General features: G+C 43.8%; 1 protein-coding gene across 4 annotated transcripts in view; it reads right to left on the bottom strand.

Moving 5' to 3' along the window:
• The window catches only part of ZNF609 (zinc finger protein 609), a 269,562-nt gene that overhangs the window by 236,868 nt on the left and 7,711 nt on the right, over positions 1 to 24,983 (bottom strand). Inside the window, exon 1 of one of the 4 annotated variants that reach the window (XM_074392827.1) lies at positions 19,948 to 22,019. The exons of the other annotated variants lie outside the window; for them this stretch is intronic. The gene's annotated coding sequence lies outside the window, so the exon portion shown is untranslated. Of the gene's footprint in view, positions 1 to 19,947; positions 22,020 to 24,983 lie in introns of those variants that run through there. 4 annotated transcript variants of the gene reach the window in all.

The following is a 24,983-nucleotide window of genomic DNA, read 5'->3' on the forward strand; positions in this document are numbered from 1 at the left end:
CAATCACCTTCCCTTTGGGCCTCTCGCTTAATTATTACATTAATTACTGTAACAAAGGAACTATGTCATCTCCTCAAGTATCATAGCTCTCAGCCTGTATCTCCAATGGAGATTAGATAAAGAACAGACTAACAGTACCAATTTGAGAAGACAGATCCAATTCAATAGGGCTTATCTGACCATGTGTCACCTAAGGACAGGAGAGGAAAACAGCAGTATCTTTTAGTCCCCGAGTCTTTATATGCTTCGACCCATCAATAGTTTTATAGTCCTTACAGGCTGCTATTCTCCAACAAAGATTAAAAGGCTTGAACTGTTTCATTTCACATAAGCAACTGACTCTTCCACTAGGACACAGCAATTCAACTGGGCTCAGGTTTAGATCCTTGGTGTTTGTTAATACTGCTCTGTGCCAGCATACATTCCCCAGTAGGCTTAATGGTATACTGAGTATGTAAATAATTCAGTCCTAACCCTTATAGAAAATCATTTGGTGAAAGTAAGCCACACAGAAAACCCTTACAAAAGTCTGTGTATAGGTAGGCCAAAAAGCAGAGGCAGATTATCTAAGGCAGGCGTCCCCAAACTACCGCCCCCCTCCCCCGCCACACTTCAGGAAGGGACACCTCTTTCATTGGTGGTCAGTGGGAGGAGCACAGTATGTGGCGGCCCTCCAATGGTCTGAGGGACAGTGAACTGGCCCCCTGTGTAAAAAGTTTGGGGACGCCTGATCTAAGGTAAACAATTTTTAAAAACTATCGGCCAGGTGTAGTGGCTCATGCCTTTGTAATTCCAGTACTTTGGGAGACTCAGGCGGGAGGATCACTTGAGCCCAGGAGTTTGAGACCAGCCTGGTCAACATAATGGGACCCTGTTTCTACAAAAATAAAAATAAAAAAATTAGCCAGATGTGGTGGCACATGCCTGTAGTCTCAGCTACTTGTTAGGCTGAGACGCGATTATCAGTTGAGCCCTGGAGGTCAAGGTTGGAGTGAGCCATGATCATGCCACTGCACTCCAGCCTGGGTGACAGAGTGAGACGCCATCTCAAAATAAACAAGTAAATAAAAACTTAAAAATAAGCTCTGCCATGCCTCTTCCCCTCATAATTGGATGGCTATGTAGCCCTTTAGAAGTTCTTATTCCCAGAGTAAATTTTTTGCGCTAAGGAGAAAGTGACATCAGATTGTTAGGAAAAAAGTGGCTGGCCGCAGTCGCTCAAACCTGTAAGCCCAGCACATTGGGAGGCCGAGGCAGGTGAATCACCTAAGGTCAAAAGTTTGAGACCAGCTTGGCCAACAAGGCAAAACCCCATCTCTACTAAAAATACAAAAATTAGCTGGGTGCAGTGGCAATCCCAGCTACTTGGGAGGCTGAGACAGGAGAATCGCTTGAACCTGGGAGGCAGAGGTACAGTGAGTTGAGATCATGCCTCCAGCCTGGGCGACAAAGTGAGACTCCATCTCAAAAAAAAAAAGTGAATAGTAGAGATGGCTAGCATTCAAAACACCTAAAAAGCTAGGCTTGCACACAGAACTGTTGTGTCAAATTTTCCTCTTTTTTTTCTGAAATAGGGTCTCATTCTGCCGCCTAGGCTGGAATACAGTGGTGTAAACAACCACAAGCTCACTGCAGTCTCAAACTCCTGGGTTCAAGGTTTGTTTCTCAGAGTGGTCTCAAACTCCTGGGTTCAACAGATCCTCTCACCTTGGCCTCCCAAAGTGTTGAGATTACATCGCGCCTGGTTCCTCATCTCTAAACATGGTCAAATTCATAGTTTCAGGGAAAGGAAAAACACTTAGCATTTTTCTGAACATACAAGGATTGCCTTCATTTTTTATATTTTAGACCTTATCTCCCTTCCCAAATCTATTCTACAAAAAGCACTAGAGTAAATCTGAGGGGGCAAAAAAAAACTTCTCTTATCAAAAGATGACATCAATAATGCTAGAGTAGCCATAAAAAAGAGTGGAATCCACAGAAATATCCTTAGATATCTAACACTACTTCTCCAGCCTTGTAGTATGGTCACACTGCCACCATTTTGCTTCAAATCTGTCACATTTGTTTCCTTTACTACACTGCAAACACCCTGAGGGCAGAGAATGTCTCTCTTTTGCTCACCATTGAAGAACCAGTGTTTAGTTTACAGTCCATCTTCATTAAATATTTGGGTCAACAAATGAGTGAATGAACTAATACTGTTTTCCTCAAGGAGCAGAGACACATCAATGCCCGGCTGGCATTTCTCCTCTCCATTCTTACTTCACCTTGATTTGTCACTAGTTACAAACTCTCTCAATTAGCAGTTAGCCTTCAAATCTACTAAATCAGAATATGGATTTCTTTCTCCAGGATAAAGAATGCAGATTCATTAAGAGTCCAAGGGAAAGTTTAGAAAACAAAGCAGCTTTCATTTCTTAAAATGCCTAACCATTTTTTAGTATTATCTTAGCCTTTCAGCAGTCCCATCCATGCATAGTCACTTCCAAAAAAGGACCAGTCCACAAACTCCTAAGAGCCCACAGATATATATTTAAATGTATAAAGTATATATATTTAAATCTATAAAGTATAAACTTTTACATGTAAAAGTTCTGTCAGACTGAAACCATCCATGTGTCACACTTTAAACACCTACGAATCAAAGGTGACAAAAGTAGTCATGAAAAGTGGTCATGCTTGGGGAAAGGGATACCAACTAGGAAGAAACATGAGGAAATCTTACTGAGTGCTGGAAATGTTCTGTATCTTGAACTGGATAGTGGTTATATGGCTGTACACATATGGAAAAATTGAGTTGTTTATAAGATTCATGCACTTACTGCACTTTACTACATACAAACTATACTTTTTAAAAAAGTAAAAGAATAAATACCTATGAACAAGAGAACTGTCTTACTATTAACATAGTCCTGGTCATAAAGTAGCACTAGATGTAAAAGGAATCATACCATTAATCTTCACAGGTAAGGCCATTTAGAGAGATAACAGGAAAGGAGGAACTGAGGGAGACAATAAGAAACTAACTTACAGATTACCTGATTTTAGACTATACTATGAGATTTACAGATCTGCTGGAGTCTGAAAAAAATAATCAGAAATAGGGATATAACAAACAAACGAAAAAATAAAGTAATGATATTAAATCCTGAGGGAAATAAATTGCACCAAAAATATAATAGTATATCAAATGGCTCAATAATAAACATTATTTACTCAGCACAATAAATAATGAATACTGACCTAACCAAAAATTGTGACATAATGATACTGGGATGATTTAATAGGAAGAGAAGGACAGTAAGAGAACACATGATTATTTAGAAAAATGGGAGCAAAGGCCAGGCACGGTGACTCACACCCGAAATCCCAGCACTTTGGGAGGTCAAGGGGAATAGACTACTTGAGGTCAGGAGTCCAAGACCAGCTTGGTCAATGGCAGAACCTGCCTCTACTAAAAATATAAAAAATTAGCGGCTCATGGTAGCACATGCCTATTGTCCCAGCTACTCAGGAGGCTGAAGCATGAGAATCTCCTGAACCTAGGAGGTAGAGGCTGCACTGAGCCAAGATCATGCCACTGAACTCTGTCCTGGATGACAGAGTGAGATCGTCTAAAAAAAAAGATGGCATACTACTTTGATCTTTAATACAAAGTTCATAGGAAAACAAAAATAATTTATCTAGTACTTGGAAAGATAATTTTTTTTTTGAGATGGAGTCTTACTCTATCGACAACCCAGGCTGGATGGAGTGCAGTGGCACTATCTCGGCTCACTGCAACCTCCGCCTCCCTGGTTCAAACAATTCTCCTGCCTCAGCCTCCCGACTAGCTGGGATTACAGGCACCTGCCACTATGCACAGCTAATTTTTTGTATTTTTAGCAGAGATGGGATTTCAACACATTGGCCAGGCTGGTCTGGAACTCCTGACCTAGTAATCTACCAACCTCGGCCTCCCAAAGTGCTGGGATTACAGGCATGAGCCACTGCGCCCGACTCTCCCTCATTTTAAGTGCAATTCTTCTTTTTTTTTTTTGAGACAGTGTCGCTCTTGTTACCCAGGCTGGAGTGCAATGGCACGATCTCGGCTCACCGCAACCTCCGCCTCCTGGGTTCAAGCAATTCTCCTGCCTCAGCCTCCTGAGTAGCTCGGACTACAGGCACGCACCACCATGCTCAGCTAATTTTTTGCATTTTTAGTAGAGACGGGGTTTCACTATGTTGACCAGGATGGTCTCGATCTCTCGACCTCGTGATCCACCCGCCTCGGCCTCCCAAAGTGCTGGGATTACAGGCTTGAGCCACTGTGCCCGGCCTTAAGTGCAATTCTTATTCGCACTGAAGCTCATTTACTTTTCGTCTCAGTCAAGATATTCCTGAAGCACAATCTCAACAATCTGGGGACCTAACTACCTGGAAGAGTTTAATGCCATAGGAAAATCTGAATATTTCACTTATGTGAAACATGTATTAAAATGTCAAATAAGATGAATGTCACTACTTAAATTCTTCCACATAGAACTTATCATCAAGATGGTCTTTGAAGGCAATGCCACAAGGACAAAAAAGAGAAGAAACTGAAACAGCACCCTCTAATCAAACTTGTTAATATATTAATGAGGAAACAGCACAGTGCAATGGAGAAAAAAACCACAAAACCAAGTAAACAGGCAGAAAAACTCAATTCTACTATTTACTCTCCCTTGATGTGTAACAACCTTGGGAAGTCACTATACCTATTCGAGCCTCAGTTATTTCATCTGTAAGAAGCTGAAATAGCCAGGTTTGCTGATGTATACTTACAGTCCTAGCTATTTTGGAGGCTGAGGCAAGAGGATCATTTTTGAGCCTAGGAGTTCCATGCCAGCTCAGATAATTAATGCACCTTATAAGTATACTGTAATGCTATCAGTAGACAGTGAAACAGTGCTGGACATGGTGGCTCACACCTACAATCTCAGCACTTTCGGAGGCCAAGGTGGGAAAATCTTTTGAGCTCAGGAGTTTGAGACCAGCCTAGGCAACACAGCAAGACCTCGTCTCTACTAAAATAAGAAATGTAGCCAGACATAGTGGTGTGCATCTGTAGTCCCAGCTACTCAAAGGCTGAGAGGGGATGATGACTGGAATCCAGGAGGTCAGTGCAGCAGTGAGCCATGATTCTGCCACTGAACTTCAGCCTGGGCAAGATGTTAACATTTAATTTGGCCGGGCGCGGTGGCTCAAGCCTGTAATCCCAGAACTTTGGGAGGCCGAGGTGGGTGGATCACGAGGTCAAGAGATCGAGACCGTCCTGGTCAACATGGTGAAACCCCGTCTCTACTAAAAATACAAAAAACTAGCTGGGCGTGGTGGCACGTGCCTGTAATCCCAGCTACTCAGGAGGCTGAGGCAGGAGAATTGCCTGAACCCAGGAGGCAGAGGTTGCGGTGAGCCGAGATCGCGCCATTGCACTCCAGCCTGGGTAACAAGAGCAAAACTCCATCTCAAAAAAAAAAAAAAAAAAAAAACATTTAATTTAACGTAAAGAGTAAGAACTTGTCCCCCAAAAAAACAGAACAAAACTGAAACAGCACCCTGTAATCAAACAAGTTAATACTACTCCAGTAATATGAATATTTACTGTAAGCGCCGGGCGCGGTGGCTCAAGCCTGTAATCCCAGCACTTTGGGAGGCCGAGGCGGGTGGATCATGAGGTCGAGAGATCGAGACCATCCTGGTCACCATGGTGAAACCCCGTCTCTACTAAAAATACAAAAAATTAGCTGGGCATGGTGGCGCGTGCCTGTAATCCCAGCTACTCAGGAGGCTGAGGCAGGAGAATTGCTTGAACCTAGGAGGCGGAGGTTGCAGTGAGCCGAGATCGCGCCACTGCACTCCAGCCTGGGTAACAAGAGTGAAACTCCGTCTCAAAAAAAAAAAAAAAAAAAGAAAAAGAAAAAAAGAATATTTACTGTAAGCAAAACACTATAAAAAGCCTCTTATTAGTCGAAGTCAGATTTGTGCGTATCTTCCCAAAAAGCTTTCAGTTTTCAGAGCTTTTGGAGGTTTCAGAACTGAAGAAAAGGGGGCTGGGCGCAGTGGCTCATGCCTGTAATCCCAGCACTTTGGAAGGCCAAGGCAGGCAGATCATAAGGTCAGGAGATCAAGACCATCCTGGCTAATGTGGTAAAACCTCCTCTCTACTAAAAATACAAAAATTAGCCAGGCATGGTGGCACACACCTGTAGTCCCAGCTACTCAGGAGGCTGAGGCAGGAGAATCGCTTGAACCCAGGAGGCAGTGGTTGCCCTAAGCCAAGATTGGGCACACCAGCCTGGGTGACAGAGCGAGACTCCATCTCAAAAGAAGAAAGAAATGAAGAAAAGGGACTTGAGACCTATGGAAGTATTTACCGTCAGAAAATCAGGTTCCTAATTCACAACAAAACAACTTTCCGCCACTCCATTACTAAAGTTTTCAGTCTTTGGCTTGACTTACCAAAAGTCTTTTCAAATTAAACAATGTCCACTGGGAACAACTGTGTTCATATAAAAATATTAATGATTTGTCATACGTGACTTTTTCTTACGTAAACTAACCCACTGCCTTGACACCAATAAAAATGCATGGCACCAAGTCATCTCAATCTTTAATCCACATTTACCAACTTTCTAATATGGTAGAGATTTTAGTCCCTTCATTCTGAATCCTTCTTATGGACAGAACCACATCTGAAATCGACCCCAGTTCATTAAAGACTGACCATGCCACTTACAACCTAAGGTGATATACTTTCACTAAGCATTCCACAGGTTATCTCTGAATTCTTCCTAAATTCTTGGGTAAATTTGAGCTCATCAAGTTTATTAATTTAATCAAGAAAAGCCTTGGCAGCTAGAAAAAAAAAGTGTAGGAAATATTAAATAAACGTTTAACATTTCTGGGATAATTCCTGGGACTTATATATACTTTTCTGTACTTTCTAAGGGATTTATTCATGTTCTAATCAGAAAAACTTTTTTTTTTTTTTTTTTTTTTTTTTTGAGATGGAGTTGCGCTCTCATTACCCAGGGTGGAGTGCAATGGCGCAATCTCGGCTCACCGCAACCTCTGCCTCCTGGGTTCAGGCAATTCTCCTGCCTCGGCCTCCTGAGTAGCTGGTATTACAGGCACGCACCATCATGCCCAGCTGATTTTTTGTATTTTTAGTAGAGACGGGGTTTCACCATGTTGACCAGGATGGTCTCGATCTCTTGACCTTGTGATCCACCTGCCTCGGCCTCCCAAAGTGCTGGGATTACAGGCTTGAGCCCCCGCACCCGGCCCCAGAAAACCTTTTTTAAAAAGTTAAGCATCAGTCAGGTCCAGTGGCTCATGCCTATAATACCAGCACTTTGGGAGGTAGAGGCAGGCAGATCACAAGGTCAAGAGATTGAGACCATCCTGGCCAACATGGTAGATGCTGTCTCTACTAAAAATACAAAAATTAGCTAGGCATGGTGGCGCATGCCTGTAATCCTAGCTACTCAGGAGGCTGAGATAGGAGAATCGCTTGAACCCAGGAGGCAGAGGTTTCGGTGAGCCAAAATCACACCACTGCACTCCACCCTTGCGACAGAGACTCCATCTAAAAAAAAAAAAAAAAAAAAGGTAATCATCTATCATCATTTGTACTAGAAACTATAATCTGGTTGGAAAGAAACAGTGGAAATTCTCTAGTGTTTTCATCCTTAAATGGATCTTTCACACCATGATCAAGTAGTCTTACCAATTCTCTAGCTGCCCTTTTCATTATAACATATATTTTTTAAAAACAAAAACAAGGCCAGGTGCAGTGGCTCACGCCTGTAATCACAGTACTTTAAGAGGTCAGGGAGGGCAGATCATAAGAAGTTCGAGACCAGCCTGACCAACATGGTGAAACCCCATCTCTACTAAAAATACAAAAATTAGCCAGGTGTAGTGGCACATGCCTGTAATCCCAGCTACTTAAGAGGCTAAGGCAGGAGAATTGTTTAAACCTGGGAGGCGGAAGTTGCATTGAGCTGAGATCACATCACTGCATTCCAGCTGGGGCAACAGAGCAAGACTGTCTGAAATGAAAAAAAAAAAAAAAAAAAAAACATACAAATAAAATCTCTTAGCATCACTTGTGCACAGCGGCTTACTGAATTCATCTTTTATTCCTAATTCCTAGGTTGCTCCTAATCACTCTGTGGGCTTCTCTGGCCTGGACTGAAAACGTTTCTAATATTTTAGAAATACCTTCTTTTTTTTTTTGAGACAGAGTCCCACTCTGCTGCCCAGGCTGGAGAGTAATGGCACGATCTCGGCTCACTGCAACCTCCGACTTCCGGGTTCAGCAATTCTCCTGCCTTAGCCTCCCAAGTAGCTGGGACTTACAGGCATCTGCCACCATGCCCAGCTAATTTTTGCATTTTTAATAGCAACAGGGTTTAACCCTGCTGGCCATCTTGGTCTTGATCTCTTGACCTCATAATCCACCTGCCTTGGCCTCCCAAAATGCTGGGATTACAGGCGTGAGCCACCACACCCAGCCAAGATACCTTCTTCTTAGAAAGATATCTTTCTTCTCTTCACAGCCTCTAGGCCTAGGCAAATAACCATCTGTTTTGTACGGTCTTTTGGTCTTTTAACGTGTACTTCAAATACAATTTTTAAGACTTTAAAACTTTCCAGTGGGTTTCTTTTAAAAATCTTTCTTTCCACTCACCCTTACACATATCACAGCTCAATTTCCTAAAACTGAATCCTCATATGATAGATTTTGTTCTCCTTTCTAAAGAGAGCTAAACTTAATCATGGTAATATTATTAGGAAATAATGCCTGATCTACAGAAACGTGAAGCAATTCTTATTTGTTCCTCCAGGTAAAATTCAGGTTGTTTCTCTGCTTTACAGGTTCTAAAACTGCCAATTATGGGGAGTAGCTTATCTTAGACAAAACCGCATTTGTTCTCAATGAAGCATTTAACCAACCTATATAAAAATAAACCTTGTATACTATCTCACCTAATTTTGCAGCTTCTCCAACTCCTTTATCATTTCAAGTAGTCACATTATTCTGATTAAGGCTGACATTTTTATTTAAGCAAGAATTTAAACCTTTCAAGGTTCCATGCTACTTCTCTTGTTACAGGAAAAAAATTAACATTTGGGCCGGGCGCGGTGGCTCAAGCCTGTAATCCCAGCACTTTGGGAGGCCAAGGTGGGTGGATCACGAGGTCAGGAGATCAAGACCATCCTGGTCAACAAGGTGAAACCCCGTCTCTACTAAAAATACAAAAAAATTAGCTGGGCATGGTGGTGCGTGCCTGTAATCCCAGCTACTCAGGAGGCTGAGACAGGAGAATCGCCTGAACCCAGGAGGCGGAGGTTGCGGTGAGCCAAGATCGCGCCATTGCACTCCAGCCTGAGTAACAAGAGCGAAACTCCGTCTCAAAAAAAAAAAAAAAAAAAAATTAACATTTTTGTTATTCCTTATAATAAATATAATCACTTGCTGCTTCTATCATTTCTATGAATAATAATTCCTATCATTCCTATAAAGCCCAGCAGCACCACACCTCAATAGTTAGCCTCCTTCCATCAAGTATATGAGATGAGAATTAAATTATTGGTAACGCTTTTTTTCTGGAGACAGAGTCTTGCTCTGTTTCCCAGGCTGAAGTGCAGTGGGATGGTATCGGCTCACTGCAACCCCTGCCTCCCAGGTTCAAGCTATTCTTCTGCCTCAGTCCCCCTGAGAAGCAGGGATTACAGGGGCCCACCACCATGCCAGGCTAATTTTTCCTATTTTTAGTAGAGATGAGGTTTTGCCATGTTGGCCAGGCTGGTTTCGAACTTCTGACTTCAGGGTGATCCAACCACCTCAGCCTCCCAAAGTGCTGGGACTGCAAGTGTGAGCCACCGTGCACAGCCTGTAACACTTTTGTTTTTAATTTTTTTACTTTTTAAAATTTGAGACAGAGTCTCAGTCTGTCGCCCAGGCTGGAGTACAGTGGTACAATCTTGGCTCACTACAACCTCAGACTCCCAGGTTCAATTCACTCTCCTGCCTCAGCCTCCTTAGTAGCTGGGATTACAGGTGCATACCACCACACCCAGCTAATGTTTCTATTTTTAGTAGAGATAGGGTTTCACTATGTTGGCCAGGCTGGTCTTGAACTCCTCATCTCAAATGATCTGCCCACCTTGGCCTCCCAAAGTGCTGAGATTACAGGTGTGAGCCACCACACCCAGCCCTGGTAACACTTTTAAAGAAATCGAATGCTTAAGATCACACATTCAGGTACAATATATAGATCTGTTATTGGCAGATAATGTCATTTTACCATTATGTCACCTACTCAAATATGACCTTGTTAAAACTGAATTTCTTTTTTTTTTTTTTTTTTTTTGAGCCGGAGTTTTGCTCTTGTTACCCAGGCTGGAGTGCAATGGCGCGATCTCGGCTCACCGCAACCTCCGCCTCCTGGGTTCAGGCAATTCTCCCGTCTCAGCCTCCTGAGTAGCTGGGATTACAGGCACGCACAACCATGCCCAGCTAATTTTTTGTATTTTTAGTAGAGACGGGGTTTCACTATGTTGACCAGGATGGTCTCAATCTCTTGACCTTGTGATCCACCCGCCTCGGCCTCCCAAAGTGCTGGGATTACAGGCTTGAGCCACCGCGCCCGGCCAAAACTGAATTTCTTTCTTATGGAAAGTTTCCGTAAGAAAAACAATATTGCCAGATACTTCCTTGCACTTCCCACTCTGTCAGATAGTGTTATGAATCTCATCTGAAAACTACATTGCCTAGATTTCTAGCTCTGCAACTGAAAGGGCCTACTAACACAAACCATAGAAACATTACTAAGTACACAGTAGCAAACAAGCTATGTTCAAGTTATTTTTTATTTTTATTTTTATTTTTGAGACGGAGTTTTGCTCTTGTTACCCAAGCTGGAGTGCAAAGGCGCAATCTCAGCTCACCGCAACCTCCGCCTCCTGAGTTCAGGCAATTCTCCTGCCTCAGCCTCCTGAGTAGCTGGGATTACAGGCACGCGCCACCATGCCCAGCTAATTTTTTGTATTTTTAGTAGAGACGGGGTTTCACCATGTTGACCAGGATGGTCTCGATCTCTTGACCTTGTGATCCACCTGCCTCGGCCTCCCAAAGTGCTGGGATTACAGGCATGAGCCACTGCGCCCGGCCCAAGTTCTCTTACTAATAAAAGCAATACAATTTGGTCAGTTAAACTAATATCTTTTCAACCACTAAAGAAAACAACAACCTACACTTGAATTAACAGCTGCTGGCAAAAAAAAAAAAAAAAAAAAAAAAATTCACAGTATCAGTAATCCGTTATGGTACTACTTAAACATAGGTAGTGAGAACACATGACTTCAAGTCTGATACAGAGCAAACCCTCCCAGAGAAAGGTCACATAAAACCTGCCCAATATTAGAACTCTACCTGCTTAAAAGTAAGAGATTTTTCCTTAGTATGGATCTGAGTTCACTACAAAATTCACTTATTCTGGCCATGAGGTGGCTCACACTTGTAATCTTAGCACCTTGGGTGGTCGGGGAGGTAGGGATCACTTGAGGTCAGGAGTTTGATTGAGTCCCGCCCGGTAAACATGGTGAAACCCCGTCTCTACTAAAAACTAAAAAGACAAAAATTAGCTGGGTATGCTGGCAAGCACCTGTAATCCCAGTTACTTGAGAGACTGAGGCAGGCGACTCACTTGAACCCAGGAGTCAGAGGTTACAGTGAGCCAAGATCATACCAACGCACTCCGGCCTGGACAACAGAGTAAGACTCCGTCTCAAAAAATATACATAAAAAAGAAGTTCATTTATTCTGCCAGGTGCAGTGCCATGTGCCTGTAGTCCCAGCTACCTGGGAGGCTGAGGTAGGAAGACAGTTCAAGCCTATGAGGCCTATTTGAGGCCACAGCACACTTATGATCGCACCTGTGAATAGCCACTCTCCTCAAGCCTGGAGAACACAGCAAGACCCCACCTCTTTAAACACACACACACACACACACACACACACACACACACACACACCCCTTTATTCTAAAATTATATGTGAAAAAGACCATATTTTTACAAAATGGCAAACAGGTCTTCTTGGATAATGCCACTACACAAGCTGGTGGTATAAATAACCAAAAACAGAGTGAACAGGTCCCAATATATCCTCAGCTATCTCAAACAGCATACAGTGTAACAGGCTGAAAGCTTGATGTTCACAAGCACCCAATATGACATGTGGACAGAAATAAGACATTCAGCCGGGCACAGTGGCTCACGATTGTAATCCCAGCACTTTGGGAGGCCAAGGTGGGTGGATCACCTGAGGTCACAAGTTCCAAGACCAGCCTGGCCAACATAGTAAAACCCTGTTTGTTTGTTTTTTAATTAATTTAATATAAATTTTCCTGGCAACTTTCATTTAATAAAACCCTGTTTCTACTAAAAAAAAAAAAAACAAAACAAATATTAGCTGGGCATGGTGGCATATGCCTATAATCTCAGCTATTTGGGAAGCTGAGGGGGATGAATTGCTTGAACCTGGGAGGTAGAGGTTACAGTGAGCCGAGACTGTGCCACTGCACTCCAGCCTGGACAACAGAGCAAGACTCTGTCTCAAAGAAAAGAAAAGAAAAGAAAAGAAGACATTCCATTCCATCTCTTACATATTATGTATAAATTTTAGCTTCTGGCCAATTACCTAAACAGCTATCTGGCCTAAGGGACTGTTTCCTATCAGTTTCATGAAAGGAGAAAATGGAAGAAGTAACAAGAAAAATAATGAGTAGAAGGGTTAGAAAAGGTCAAGCAAGGAAATAAATAAATTTACAATCCGTAATTCAAACAAGAGAGCATCTAGACATAAGACAACTTCAACTTTAGGCTGCTGAGTTAGTATTGAAACTTCCAAAACATAACTAATGTGTTGAGAGGAAGTAAAAGCACTAAAAACCTGAAAATTCATCTTTTAAACCAGGACCATAGTACACACTCTTTGGAAGTTTTTTTTGTAAAGAGCTACCTGAAATAAAGTTGCTGAGGCCTAAGAAGAGAGAATGTTACAACACTGGGCTTCTCCCTTTGAGGAAGGAAAAAGTCAGAAACCAACTCACCCATCACTCTGAGCAACCAAGGCTCAGTCAGCAGAAGGGTAAATCCCACCCCTCAGGGAACTGGTTATAAGACCTCCAGTTCCATTCTTGCTGTCTTCCAGACATGACTGACAGCAATTTTCACCCCAATTAACTTCCAATGATGCCAGCCAGAGGAGCAGCCAGAGAAAAGAACATAAGGAGTAGCTATTTCTCCTCATTGTCAGCTGGACTACGGAACAACTGTAGATATTGCCCCTTTTTCTCTGCTGGGCAGATGAGAATTCACTAATCTCAGGAAAGTGCCTAACAACTCAGTAACAACATTTCTGAAAGATCTCTACTTTGACCATCTTATTTAGGGTTGTAACCCCTCCCATCTCTCCTATCAAACCCTCTTCCATTCCCAATTCTCCTTATCCTGATGTACTTTTCCCCATATCATTTATTACCTTCCTAATTTTATTTATTTGAGATGGAGTTTCTCTCTTGTTGCCCAGGCTGGAGTGCAATGGTGCAATATTGGCTCACCGCAACCCCCGCATCCCAGGTTCAAGCGATTCTCCTGCCTTAGCCTCCTGAGTAAGTGGGATTACAGGCATGTGCCACCACGCCAGGCTAATTTTCTTTTTTTCTTTTAGTAGAGAGGGGGTTTCTCCATGCTGTTGGGCTGGTCTCAAACTCTTGACCTCAGGTGATCTGCCTGCCTCGGCCTCCAGAAGTACTGGGATTACAGGCATGAGCTACCACACCTGGCCTACCTTCCTAATGGTATACATTATTATGTTTATTTCTATCTCTTTCTATTCAAAGATAAAATCCATGGCCGGGCGCGGTGGCTCAAGCCTGTAATCCCAGCACTTTGGGAGGCCGAGGCGGATGGATCACGAGGTCGAGAGATCGAGACCATCCCGGTCAACATAGTGAAACCCCGTCTCTACTAAAAATACAAAAAATTAGCTGGGCATGGTGGCACGTGCCTGTAATCACAGCTACTCGGGAGGCTGAGGCAGGAGAATTGCCTGAACCCAGGAGGCAGAGGTTGCGGTGAGCCGAGATCGCGCCATTGCACTCCAGCCTGGGTAACAAGAGCGAAACTCTGTCTCAAAAAAAAAAAAAAACAAAAAACAAAAAACAACAACAAAGATAAAATCCATGAGGTTGGGCTTTTGTTTTGTCTATTTTGTTCATTGATAGATCTTAAATAACTAAAACAGGGCCTCATATATAGTGGGCATCCAATAAATATTTATGGAATGAAGTGAGTAAGAAAAACTAAAAAGACCTCCCAGCGGTCAACCACACCCAGATGGCCCAACAATGCCTGTATTTCTCTAACAGAACCAATTTGGTTCCTGTGACTAATTTATCTCGCCTTCACCTGCCATGTACCACCACCTGACCACCTTCTCCAAATTTACTATCAGCTTAGATGTATGGAACCACAGTCCAGTCATAAGCAGTAAAGGCAACAAATGCTTATCCTTGAATCTGAACAGTTTCTCAAGGCTTTCACAGTCTGCCTTGTTCTTAGTTTATTCAATATGGGATAAAATGTGTTGAATGGAAGTTACTTTTACACAAAATGAAGTCTAAAAAAAAAATTTCTTTTTTCATGAATCAAGTTCTAATTCAATTCATCAAGCATTAGTTAAGCATAAAGTTATATTCAAAGGACTGGGCTAAAAGTTTAGGGAATAGAGGAGACACAGGTATCTTAGGAGCTTAAAACGAGGGATGAAGAAAATACATTCACAAATAGTTACAATTAAAGACAACACATGATAAAGTGCTATAACACAGATCCCAGCAAAAAGTTAGAGATACAGAGGAAGATGAAATCAATTCTGGAAACAGGTGGGTGGGAAGAAGTGGGATAAGAAAGGCTTTAGGAAGGAAATTTTTTGCTAAATTGAAGGAACAATTAGATTTGGGAGTTAAGTGTCCTGGGAACAAGGTATTGCACTCCAACAGAAAAGGAGAGAAAAGAAAAAAACCTAAGATATGGAGACTGAAAAATGCAGGGTAACTTGAAGGAAGAGCTGTTTTGTTTTGTTTTTTTTTTTTAAAAAAAAAAAAGCGGCCGGGCCCGGTGGCTCAAGCCTGTAATCCCAGCACTTTGGGAGGCCGAGGCGGGTGGATCACGAGGTCGAGAGATCGAGACCATCCTGGTCATCCTGGTGAAACCCCGTCTCTACTAAAAATACAAAAAATTAGCTGGGCATGGTGGCGCGTGCCTGTAATCCCAGCTACTCAGGAGGCTGAGGCGGGAGAATTGCTTGAACCCAGGAGGCGGAGGTTGCGGTGAGCCGAGATCGCGCCATTGCACTCCAGCCTGGGCAACAAGAGCGAAACTCCGTCTCAAAAAAAAAAAAAAAAAAAAAAAAAAAAAGGATAAGGCTGGGTATGCTAGCGCAGGCCTGTAATTCAGCTACTTGGGAGGCTGAGGCAGGAGGTCACTTGAGCCTGAGTTTGAAGCCAGCTTGGGAAACATAGCAAGAGCCCAAATCTTAAACAACAACAGCGCGGGGCGCGGTGGCTCAAGCCTGTAATCCCAGCACTTTGGGAGGCCAAGGCGGGTGGATCACGAGGTCGAGAGATCGAGACCATCCTGGTCAACGTGGTGAAACCCCGTCTCTACTAAAAGTGCAAAAAATTAGCTGGGCATGGTGGCACGTGCCTGTAATCCCAGCTACTCAGGAGGCTGAGGCAGGAGAATTGCCTGACCCCAGGAGGCGGAGGTTGCGGTGAGCCAAGATCACGCCATTGCACTCCAGCCTGGGTAACAAGGGCGAAACTCCGTCTCAAAAAAAATAAAATAAAATAAAATAAACAACAACAAAAAAAGATATGGGTAAAGTAAAAACTATGAAATAAGGCTGAGGAAGGCCAGGTTTGGTCAAATCATAAAGAACTTTGAATACTGACCTATACAGGCAATGAGAATCATCAAAGGTTTTACAGAAAGAAGCAAAATGATCAGAATTCTCATTTTAAGTCAGTGATGGCTTTCTTTGCTACACACTCTTCCAGAGCAAAATTCTTATCTTTCAGAGCACTTTAGTTCATAAATTCATTGTCTCTCCCACCAGACTACAAGTCCTAACAAGACAAGACCCTGTGTGGCCTGGCATATAAGTATGCAATAAATATTACCTAAGTGAGTAAATAAAAATTATACTACAGCAGCTATATGTAGCATGTAATACAGAAAGAGGCATTCACCATGAGATTATTGCAATAATATACATAAGACCTAAACTAGGTCAGACTAAAAAGTGAGGCTAAGCTGGGCGTGGTAGCTCATACCTGTAATCCCAGCACTTTGGAAGGCCAAGGTGGGAGGATCACCTGAGGTCAGGAGTTCAAAACTAGCCTGGTCAACATGGTGATACTCTGTCTCTACAAAAAATACAAAAATTAGCCAGGCGTGGTGGTGCACACCTGTAATCTCAGTTTCTTGGGAGGCTGAAACCAGAATCACTAGAACCCAGGAGGTGGAGGTTGCAGTGAGCCAATATTGCACCACTGCACTCCAGCTTGGGTGACAGAACAAGACTCTATCTCAAAAGAAAAGAAAAGAAAAAGTGAGGCTAAATGGCAAGCTATCCAACTAGTGAATGCTTAGATACTTAATTTGGTGAATGATTTAGATGAGGTAGTGAGGAGAAAAAAAAAGAACCAAATGAGTCAAAAGTTTTTAAGCCAAAACAACTGAAAGAACAGTGACGCTTAGAGAAGAAAAGCATAGGCAAGTTTCAAATTATGAACTGGAAGTACATGTGAAAGCAGATGCCAAACAGAAACAAATTTCTTCCCTTTCCTATATACCTTTCACATAAGTATCTAGTAAGCTTCACAATTCCATGACTTTTCTTATCATTTAATTTCTGATACCATTCTTTAGGACACTGCTCTAGAGACATCCACTCCAAAACAAAGATAAATCCTGAGTTTTACACCAAATTTCGGAATTTGTAACTGAAATTTACAAGGTACATTCTTTTTCTTTTTTTTTCTTTATTATTTTTGAGACAGGGTCTCCCTCTGTTGCCCAGGCTAGAGTGCAGTGGCACGATCACAGCTCACTGCAGCCTCAACCCCCCGAGTTCAAGTGATCCACTTCTCATGTAGCTGGAACTACAGGAGTGTGCTACCATGCCAGGTTTTAAAATTTTTTGTTGAGATGGGGTCTCTCCATGTTGTCCAGATTGGCCTCAAACTCCTGGACTCACGTGACCCTCCAGTCTCAGCCTCCCAAAGTGTTGGGATTACAGGCAAGTGCCACTACACCCATCTTATCCTTATGAATATTCACTTCTGTTCATACGAATGAAAGTTCACCTCCACCAGACACAAAGTGCCCACCTAGGAACGTTGCTAGGTACACTGCTGATAATATCCCAAAAGCCCACTAGCTATCCTTTGTATAAAGTGGACACCATGTCGTTCTCCACAAATACTGAACTTCAGTCTAAGAAACTTTAGGTACTAGCATGAAATGCACCACCAGCATGCAATATGGCCTAACCGCCTAATCTGCATTTCATGCTGTGGTCTGACAGACAAAGGTTTCGTGGTACCCACTTTGGCCACTTTGCAATCCAACCCCTATACTCCACCTCACACTTTTTTTTTTTTTGAGACGGAGTTTCGCCCTTGTTACCCAGGCTGGAGTGCAATGGCGCGATCTCGGCTCACCGCAACCTCCGCCTCCTGGGTTCAGGCAATTCTCCTGCCTCAGCCTCCTGAGTAGCTGGGATTACAGGCACGCGCCACCATGCTCAGCTAATTTTTTGCACCATTAGTAGAGACGGGGTTTCACCATGGTGACCAGGATGGTCTCGATCTCTCGACCTCGTGATCCACCCGCCTCGGCCTCCCAAAGTGCTGGGATTACAGGCTTGAGCCACTGCGCCCGGCCGCACCTCACACTTTTTAAAAACCATCTATAAAAACTATTTATAGGCCAAGCGCTGTGGCTCATGCCAGTAATCCCAGCACTTTGGGAGGCTGAGACAGGTGGATCACCTTAGGTCAAGAATTACAGACCAGCCTGACCAACATGGTGAAGCCCCATCTCTACTAAAAAAATACAAAAATTAGCCAGGTGTGGTGGCGGGTACCTATAATCCCAGCTACTAGGGAGGTTGAGGCAGAGGCAAGAGAATCACTTGAATCCAGGAGGCATAGGTTGCAGTGGGCCAAGATCGCACCACTGCACTCCAGCCTGGGCAACAAAGCAAAACTCCATCTCAAAAACAAACAAACCGCTGGGCGCGGTGGCTCAAGCCTGTAATCCCAGCACTTTGGGAGGCCGAGGCGGGTGGATCACGAGGTCAAGAGATCGAGACCATCCTGGTCAACATGGTGAAACCCCGTCTCTACTAAAAATACAAAAAATTAGCTGGGCATGGTGGCACGTGCCTGTAATCCCAGCTACTCAGGAGGCTGAAGCAGGAGAATTGCCTGAACCCAGGAGGCGGAGGTTGTGGTGAGCCGAGATCGCACCATTGCACTCCAGCCTGGGTAACAAGAGTGAAACTCCGTCTCAAAACAAACAAACCAACCAACCAACCAACCAACCAAAAAACTACTTATATTGGCCAGGCATGGTGGCTCAGGCCTGTAATCCCAGCACTTTGGGAGGAAGAGGCTGGCTGATCACCTGAGGTCGGAAGTTTGAGACTGGTCTGGGCAACATGGAAAAACCCCATCTCTAATAAAAATACAAAATTAGCTAGGCATGGTAGTCCATGCCTGTAATTGCAGTTACTTGGGAAGCTAAGGCAGAAGAATCGCTTGAACCTGGGAGGCAGAGGTTGAGGGGAGCCAAGATCACAGCATTGCACTCCAGCCTGGGCAAAAAAAAAAAAAAAAACCCTACTTATATTTATAATATAAATGATTCTAAAACCTCACATTCAAGTGGAATACTTCCCAAAATAATCTTTAGATTACCTAAAAATTAGTGATGTGCTACAGATGGCTGGGAATAAAGCAAGGCACTCTCAGGACTTTTTAATGATACAAAACAAACAACAGCTCTGCCTACCAAACTTTTCTACTCCAGACCAATAGACTTTCTTTTTTTTAAGTCAAAGTCTTGCTCTGTCACCCAGGCTAGAGTACAGTGGTGCACTCTCAGCTCACTGCAACCTCTGCCTCCCAGGTTCAAATGATTCTAATGCCTCAGCCTTCCGAGTAGCTGGGATTAGAGGCCATGTGCCACCACTCCTGGCTAATTTTTTTGTATTTTTAGTAGAGACGGAGTTTCACCATGTTCACCGGGCTGGTCTCTTCTTGGCCTCAAGTGATCTGCCTTCCTTGGCCTCTCAAAGTGCTGGGATGACAGGCGTGAGCCACCACGTCCAGACCAATAGATGTTTTAAGTACAAATTTGAAAAGAATGAATATTATTTCCAATGTTCAAAGGTAGATTAAACCTGTGATTTTGTTGTTAACAACAAAAGACTAAAAGACCAGCATCCTCTTACCATTCAATAAGTATTAATAGCTACTATTGGAAGTCCCATATCAAAGAATTAACTGGAAAATGCTAATAAAAATCCTAACACAAGGAATTAACAACTTGCTTATGTAATTTTATTTCCTTAAAACTGCTTGAAAGCAAAGACTTCCTAACATTACTTTCAATCTGAAAGTTCAGGTACTCACCAACCAGCTTTTAATTTCTCATCTCTTTTGGGGGGTATTTCAGAAACACCCTCCTTGTTAGTCATACTTCATCAAATGTCACCAATGTGCATTTTCAGCATTAAAAATAACATAACTGGCTGGGTGTGGTGGCTCATACCTGTAATCCCAGCACTTTGGGAGTCCAAAGCAGGAGAATAGCTTGAGCAAGACTAGCCTGAGCAACATAGCAAAACATCATCTCTGCAAAAAAAAAATACGAAATTTAGCCAGGGGTGGTGGCACACTTTTGTAGTCCCAGCTACTTGGGAGGCAGGGTAAGACCATCTCAAAAATAAATGAATAGGCCAGGCGTGGTGGCTCACGCCTGTGATCCAAGCACTTTGGAGGCCGAGGCGGGCGGATCACCTGATGTCGGGAGTTCAAGACCAGCCTGACCAACGTGGTGAAACCCCATCTTTAAAAATAAATAAATAAATAACATAATTTTATTTTCCAAACAAAACACTGTGGGCAACTCAACTTGTACTCAGTCCCAAGAAGTTAATTCAAAGTGTAATTTCTATTGACTAGTCAAACGTGGAAAAATATTCAACTAACTTCCATAATCAATCCAATTTAGCTCCCAGATTTCAGATATAATAGATTATTAGATCCTTGACTGAATGTACAAAGTTACTTCTTACTGATAGATGGCAAATCCTTCCAGGTACAACTTCCATCTCACAAGCTAAGGTTCTTTTTCTGCAGTTTTCCTGAACTCCTGACCTCAAGCTCATCTGCCTGCCTCGACCTCCCAAAGTGCTGGGATTACAGGCATCAGCCACCACGCCAGGTCAGCCTTTTCTGCAGCTTTCTGATTTCCACTCCTATGTCTTTTTTTTTTTTTTTTTTTTTTTTTTTTTGAGACGGAGTCTTGCTCTGTCGCCAGGCTGGAGTGCAGTGGCGCAATCTCAGCTCACTGCAACCTCCACCTCCTGGGTTCAAGCAATTCTTCCACCTCAGCCTCCAGAGTAGCTAAGACCACAGACGTGCACTACCACGCCCAGCTATTTTTTTTTTTTTTTTTTTTTGTATTTTTAGTAGAGATGGGATTTCACCATGTCGGCCAGGATGGTCTCGATCTCTTGACCTGGTGAGCCACCCACCTCAGCCTCCAAAGCTGCTGGGATTACAGGCGTGAGCCACTGCACCTGGCCCACTCCTATAAATACACTAGAAAAAGATACATGTGGCAAGCTGGTGAGCCTACAGAATGAGGCTACAAAATCCTCCAAAAAAAGACCGCCAAATAAAAAGTACAGCTTTCCAAACAAATTAAAGAGCAGTGAGAGTCAAGCTCCAGGAAACTGAATTTGCGCTCATTAGCCATTCTGAATACTGACTACATTTCTGACACAGCAATAAAAATTTAAAAAATGCTCACTATGTCAGATACTTCTGTCGTGTTCTTCCATCATAATCTTTTTTTTTTGAAACAGGGTCTCACTCTGTCACTAAGACTGAAAAGCAGTGGTGAGATCACAGCTCACTGCAGCCTCAACCTCCTGGGCTCAACCAATCCTCCCATCTGTGTTTCCTGAGCAGCTGGGATCACAGTGCACACCACCTGGCTAATTTTTTTTTTTTTCTTTTTTTGAGACGGAGTTTCGCTTTTGTTACCCAGGCTGGAGTGCAATGGCGCGATCTCGGCTCACCGCAACCTCCGCCTCCTGGGGTCAGGCAATTCTCCTCCCTCAGCCTCCTGAGTAGCTGGGATTACAGGCACGCGCAACCATGCCCAGCTAATTTTTTGTATTTTTAGTAGAGACGGGGTTTCACCTTGTTGACCAGGATGGTCTTGATCTCTCGACCTCGTGATCCACCCGTCTCGGCCTCCCAAAGTGCTGGGATTACAGGCTTGAGCCACCGCGCCCGGCCTTTTTTTTCTTTTTTTAAGACAGAGTTTCTCTCTCATGGCCCAGACTGGATGGAGTACAATGGCTCGATCTCAGCTCACTGCAACTTCTACCTCCCAAGTTAAAGTGATTCTCCTGTGTCAGCCTCCCAAGTAGCTGGCATTACAGGAATGCACTACCACACCCGGCTAATTTCGTATTTTTAGCAGAGACGAGGTTTGACCATGTTGGCCAGAATAAATTTTTTTATTTTTATTTTTATTTTATTTTTTGAGATGGAGTTTCGCTCTTGTTACCCAGGCTGGAGTGCAATGGCGCCATCTTGGCTCATCGCAATCTCCACCTCCTGGGTTCAGGCAATTCTCCTGCCTCAGCCTCCTGAGTAGCTGGGATTACAGGCACGCACCACCATGCCCAGCTAATTTTTTGTATTTTTAGCAGAGACGGGGTTTCACCATGTTGACCAGGATGGTCTCGATCTCTTGACCTCATGATCCACCCTCCTCGGCTTCCCAAAGTGCTGGGATTACAGGCGAGAGCCACTGCGCCCGACCCTATTTTTATTTTTTTAAGATATGAGGCTTCTCTGTTGCCTAGGCTCATCTCCAACTCCTGGGCTCAAGTGATCCTCCTCAGTATCCCAAAGTGCTAAGACTACAGGTGTCAGCCTGGGTGTGAATCTTGGTATCATGAATTTCTTTTCTTTTCTTTTTTTTTTTTTTTTTAAAGACGGGGTTTCACCATGTTGGTCAGGCTGGTCTTGAACTTCTGACCTCAGGTGATCCGCCTGCCTCGGCCTTCCAAAGTGCTAGGATTACAGGCATGAGCCACCGTGCCCGGCCGGTATCATGAATTTCTACAGCTAAATGGAACTGCAGCAACCATCTTGTCTAATGTGTTCATTTTAGAGATGAGGCATGTGAAAACAGAGATATGACTTGCACGAGGTCAAACTGCTAGTTAGAGCCATAGTAATGATGAAAATCTGGGTTTTATGACCCTCAATTCTAAAATTTTTTTCCCCTCTATTCTTTGAAAAGCTATACTAGCTGGGCACAGTGGCTCATGCCTATAATCCCAGAACTTTGGGAAGCCATGGCAGGAGGACTGCTTGAGTCTAGGAGTTCAAGACCAGCCTAGGCAACCAGGCTGGAGTGCAGTGGCACACAGCACAGACGCTATCTCTACAAAAACAATTTTAAAATTAGGCTAGTCACAGTGGCTCATGCCTATAATCCCACCACTTTGAGAGGTCAAGGTGGGAGGATAGCTTGAGCCCAGAAGTTGGAGATAAGCCTGGGCAACACAGCAAAACAAAAAATACAAAAAAGCCAGGTGTGGTGGCATCGAGGCTGCAGTGAGCTGTGATCGCGCCACTGCACTCCAGCCTAGGTGACAGAATGAGACCCTTTCTCAAGAAAGAAAAGAAAAGAAGCCGGGCGCGGTGGCTCAAGCCTGTAATCCCAGCACGTTGGGAGGCTGAGGCGGGTGGATCACGAGGTCAAGAGATCGAGACCATCCTGTTCAACATGGTGAAACCCCGTCTTTACTAAAAATACAAAAAATTAGCTGGGCATGGTGGCACGTGCCTGTAATCCCAGCTACTCAGGAGGCTGAGGCAGGAGAATTGCCTGAACCCAGGAGGCGGAGGTTGCAGTGAGCCGAGATCGCGCCATTGCACTCCAGCCTGGGTAACAAGAGCCAAACTCCATCTCAAAAAAAAAAAAAAAAAAAAGAGAGAGAAGGGGGTAAGGGAGGAGAAAAAGAAAGAAAAGAAAAAGAGGCCGGGGCCGGGCGCGGTGGCTCAAGCCTGTAATCCCAGCACTTTGGGAGGCCGAGGTGGGTGGATCATGAGGTCAAGAGATCGAGACCATCCTGGTCAACATGGTGAAACCCTGTCTCTACTAAAAATACAAAAAATTAGCTGGGCATGGTGGCGTGTGCCTGTAATCCCAGCTACTCAGGAGGCTGAGGCAGGAGAATTGCCTGAGCCCAGGAGGCGGAGGTTGTGGTGAGCTGAGATCGCGCCATTGCACTCCAGCCTGGGAAACAAAAGTGAAACTCTGTCTCAAAAAAAAAAAAAAAAAAAAAAAAAGAAAAGAAAAAGAGGCGGGCCGGGCGCGGTGGCTCAAGCCTGTAATCCCAGCACTTTGGGAGGCCGAGGCGGGTGGATCACGAGGTCGAGAGATCGAGACCATCCTGGTCAACATGGTGAAACCCCGTCTCTACTAAAAATACAAAACATTAGCTGGGCATGGTGGCGTGTGCCTGTAATCCCAGCTACTCAGGAGGCTGAGGCAGGAGAATTGCCTGAACCCAGGAGGCGGAGGTTGCGGTGAGCCAAGATCGCGCCATTGCACTCCAGCCTGGATAACGAGAGCGAAACTCCGTCTCAAAAAAAAAAAAAAAAAAAAGAAAAGAAAAAGAGGCTAGGCTCGGTGGCTAAAGCCTGCCTGTAATCCCAGCACTTTGGGAGGCCAAGGCGGGTGGATCACGAGGTCAAGACATCGAGACCATCCTGGTCAACATGGTGAAACCCCGTCTCTACTAAAAATATCAGCTGGGCATGGTGGCGTGTGCCTGTAATCCCAGCTATTCAGGAGGCTGAGGCAGGAGAATTGCCTGAACCCAGGAGGTGGAGGTTGTGGTGAGCCAAGACCGCGCCATTGCACTCCAGCCTGGGTAACAAGAGCGACACTCTGTCTCAAAAAACAAACAAAAAAAAAAAAGAGAGAAAGAAAAAGGGAGAAAGAGAAAGAGGGGAAGGGAGGGAGGGATGGAGGTGGGAGGAAGGAAGGAAGGAAAAAAGAAAGGGAAGGAAAAGAAGGAAGGAAAACAAAAAATTAGGTAGGTGTGGTAGTGCCTGCCTGCACTCCCAGCTACTTGGGAGGCTGAGGCAAGAGGACTGCTTGAGCTCAGGAGGTTGAGCCTGCAGCCAGCTGTGATTGTGATTGTGCCACTATGCTCCAGCCTGGTGACAGAGCAAGGCCCTGTCTCAAAAAAAAAAAAAAAAAGAAAAGAAAAAAGCTATACTAGTAAAACAAAACCTAACACTCTTAGACAGTATCTTAATTGTAACAAAGTCACAAAAAGTGTTACAACTGAAGTACCCGCCAAATCAACATTTGTTGAAAGCAGCAACATTTGTTCATATAGTGCAGGGGTTACTTAAGGCACATATTTTCTAAAGTATTTAATTAATTACCACCTGCTAGAATTTATGTCCTGTGTTTCCATCAAATGTACCTCCTGAATAGCAGGCCACAATGACACTCGTGGCAAAGGTCAGAAAAGTGAT

This window comes from Saimiri boliviensis, chromosome 2, assembly GCF_048565385.1.
Source record: "Saimiri boliviensis isolate mSaiBol1 chromosome 2, mSaiBol1.pri, whole genome shotgun sequence".
NCBI classification, from domain to species: domain Eukaryota; kingdom Metazoa; phylum Chordata; class Mammalia; order Primates; family Cebidae; genus Saimiri; species Saimiri boliviensis.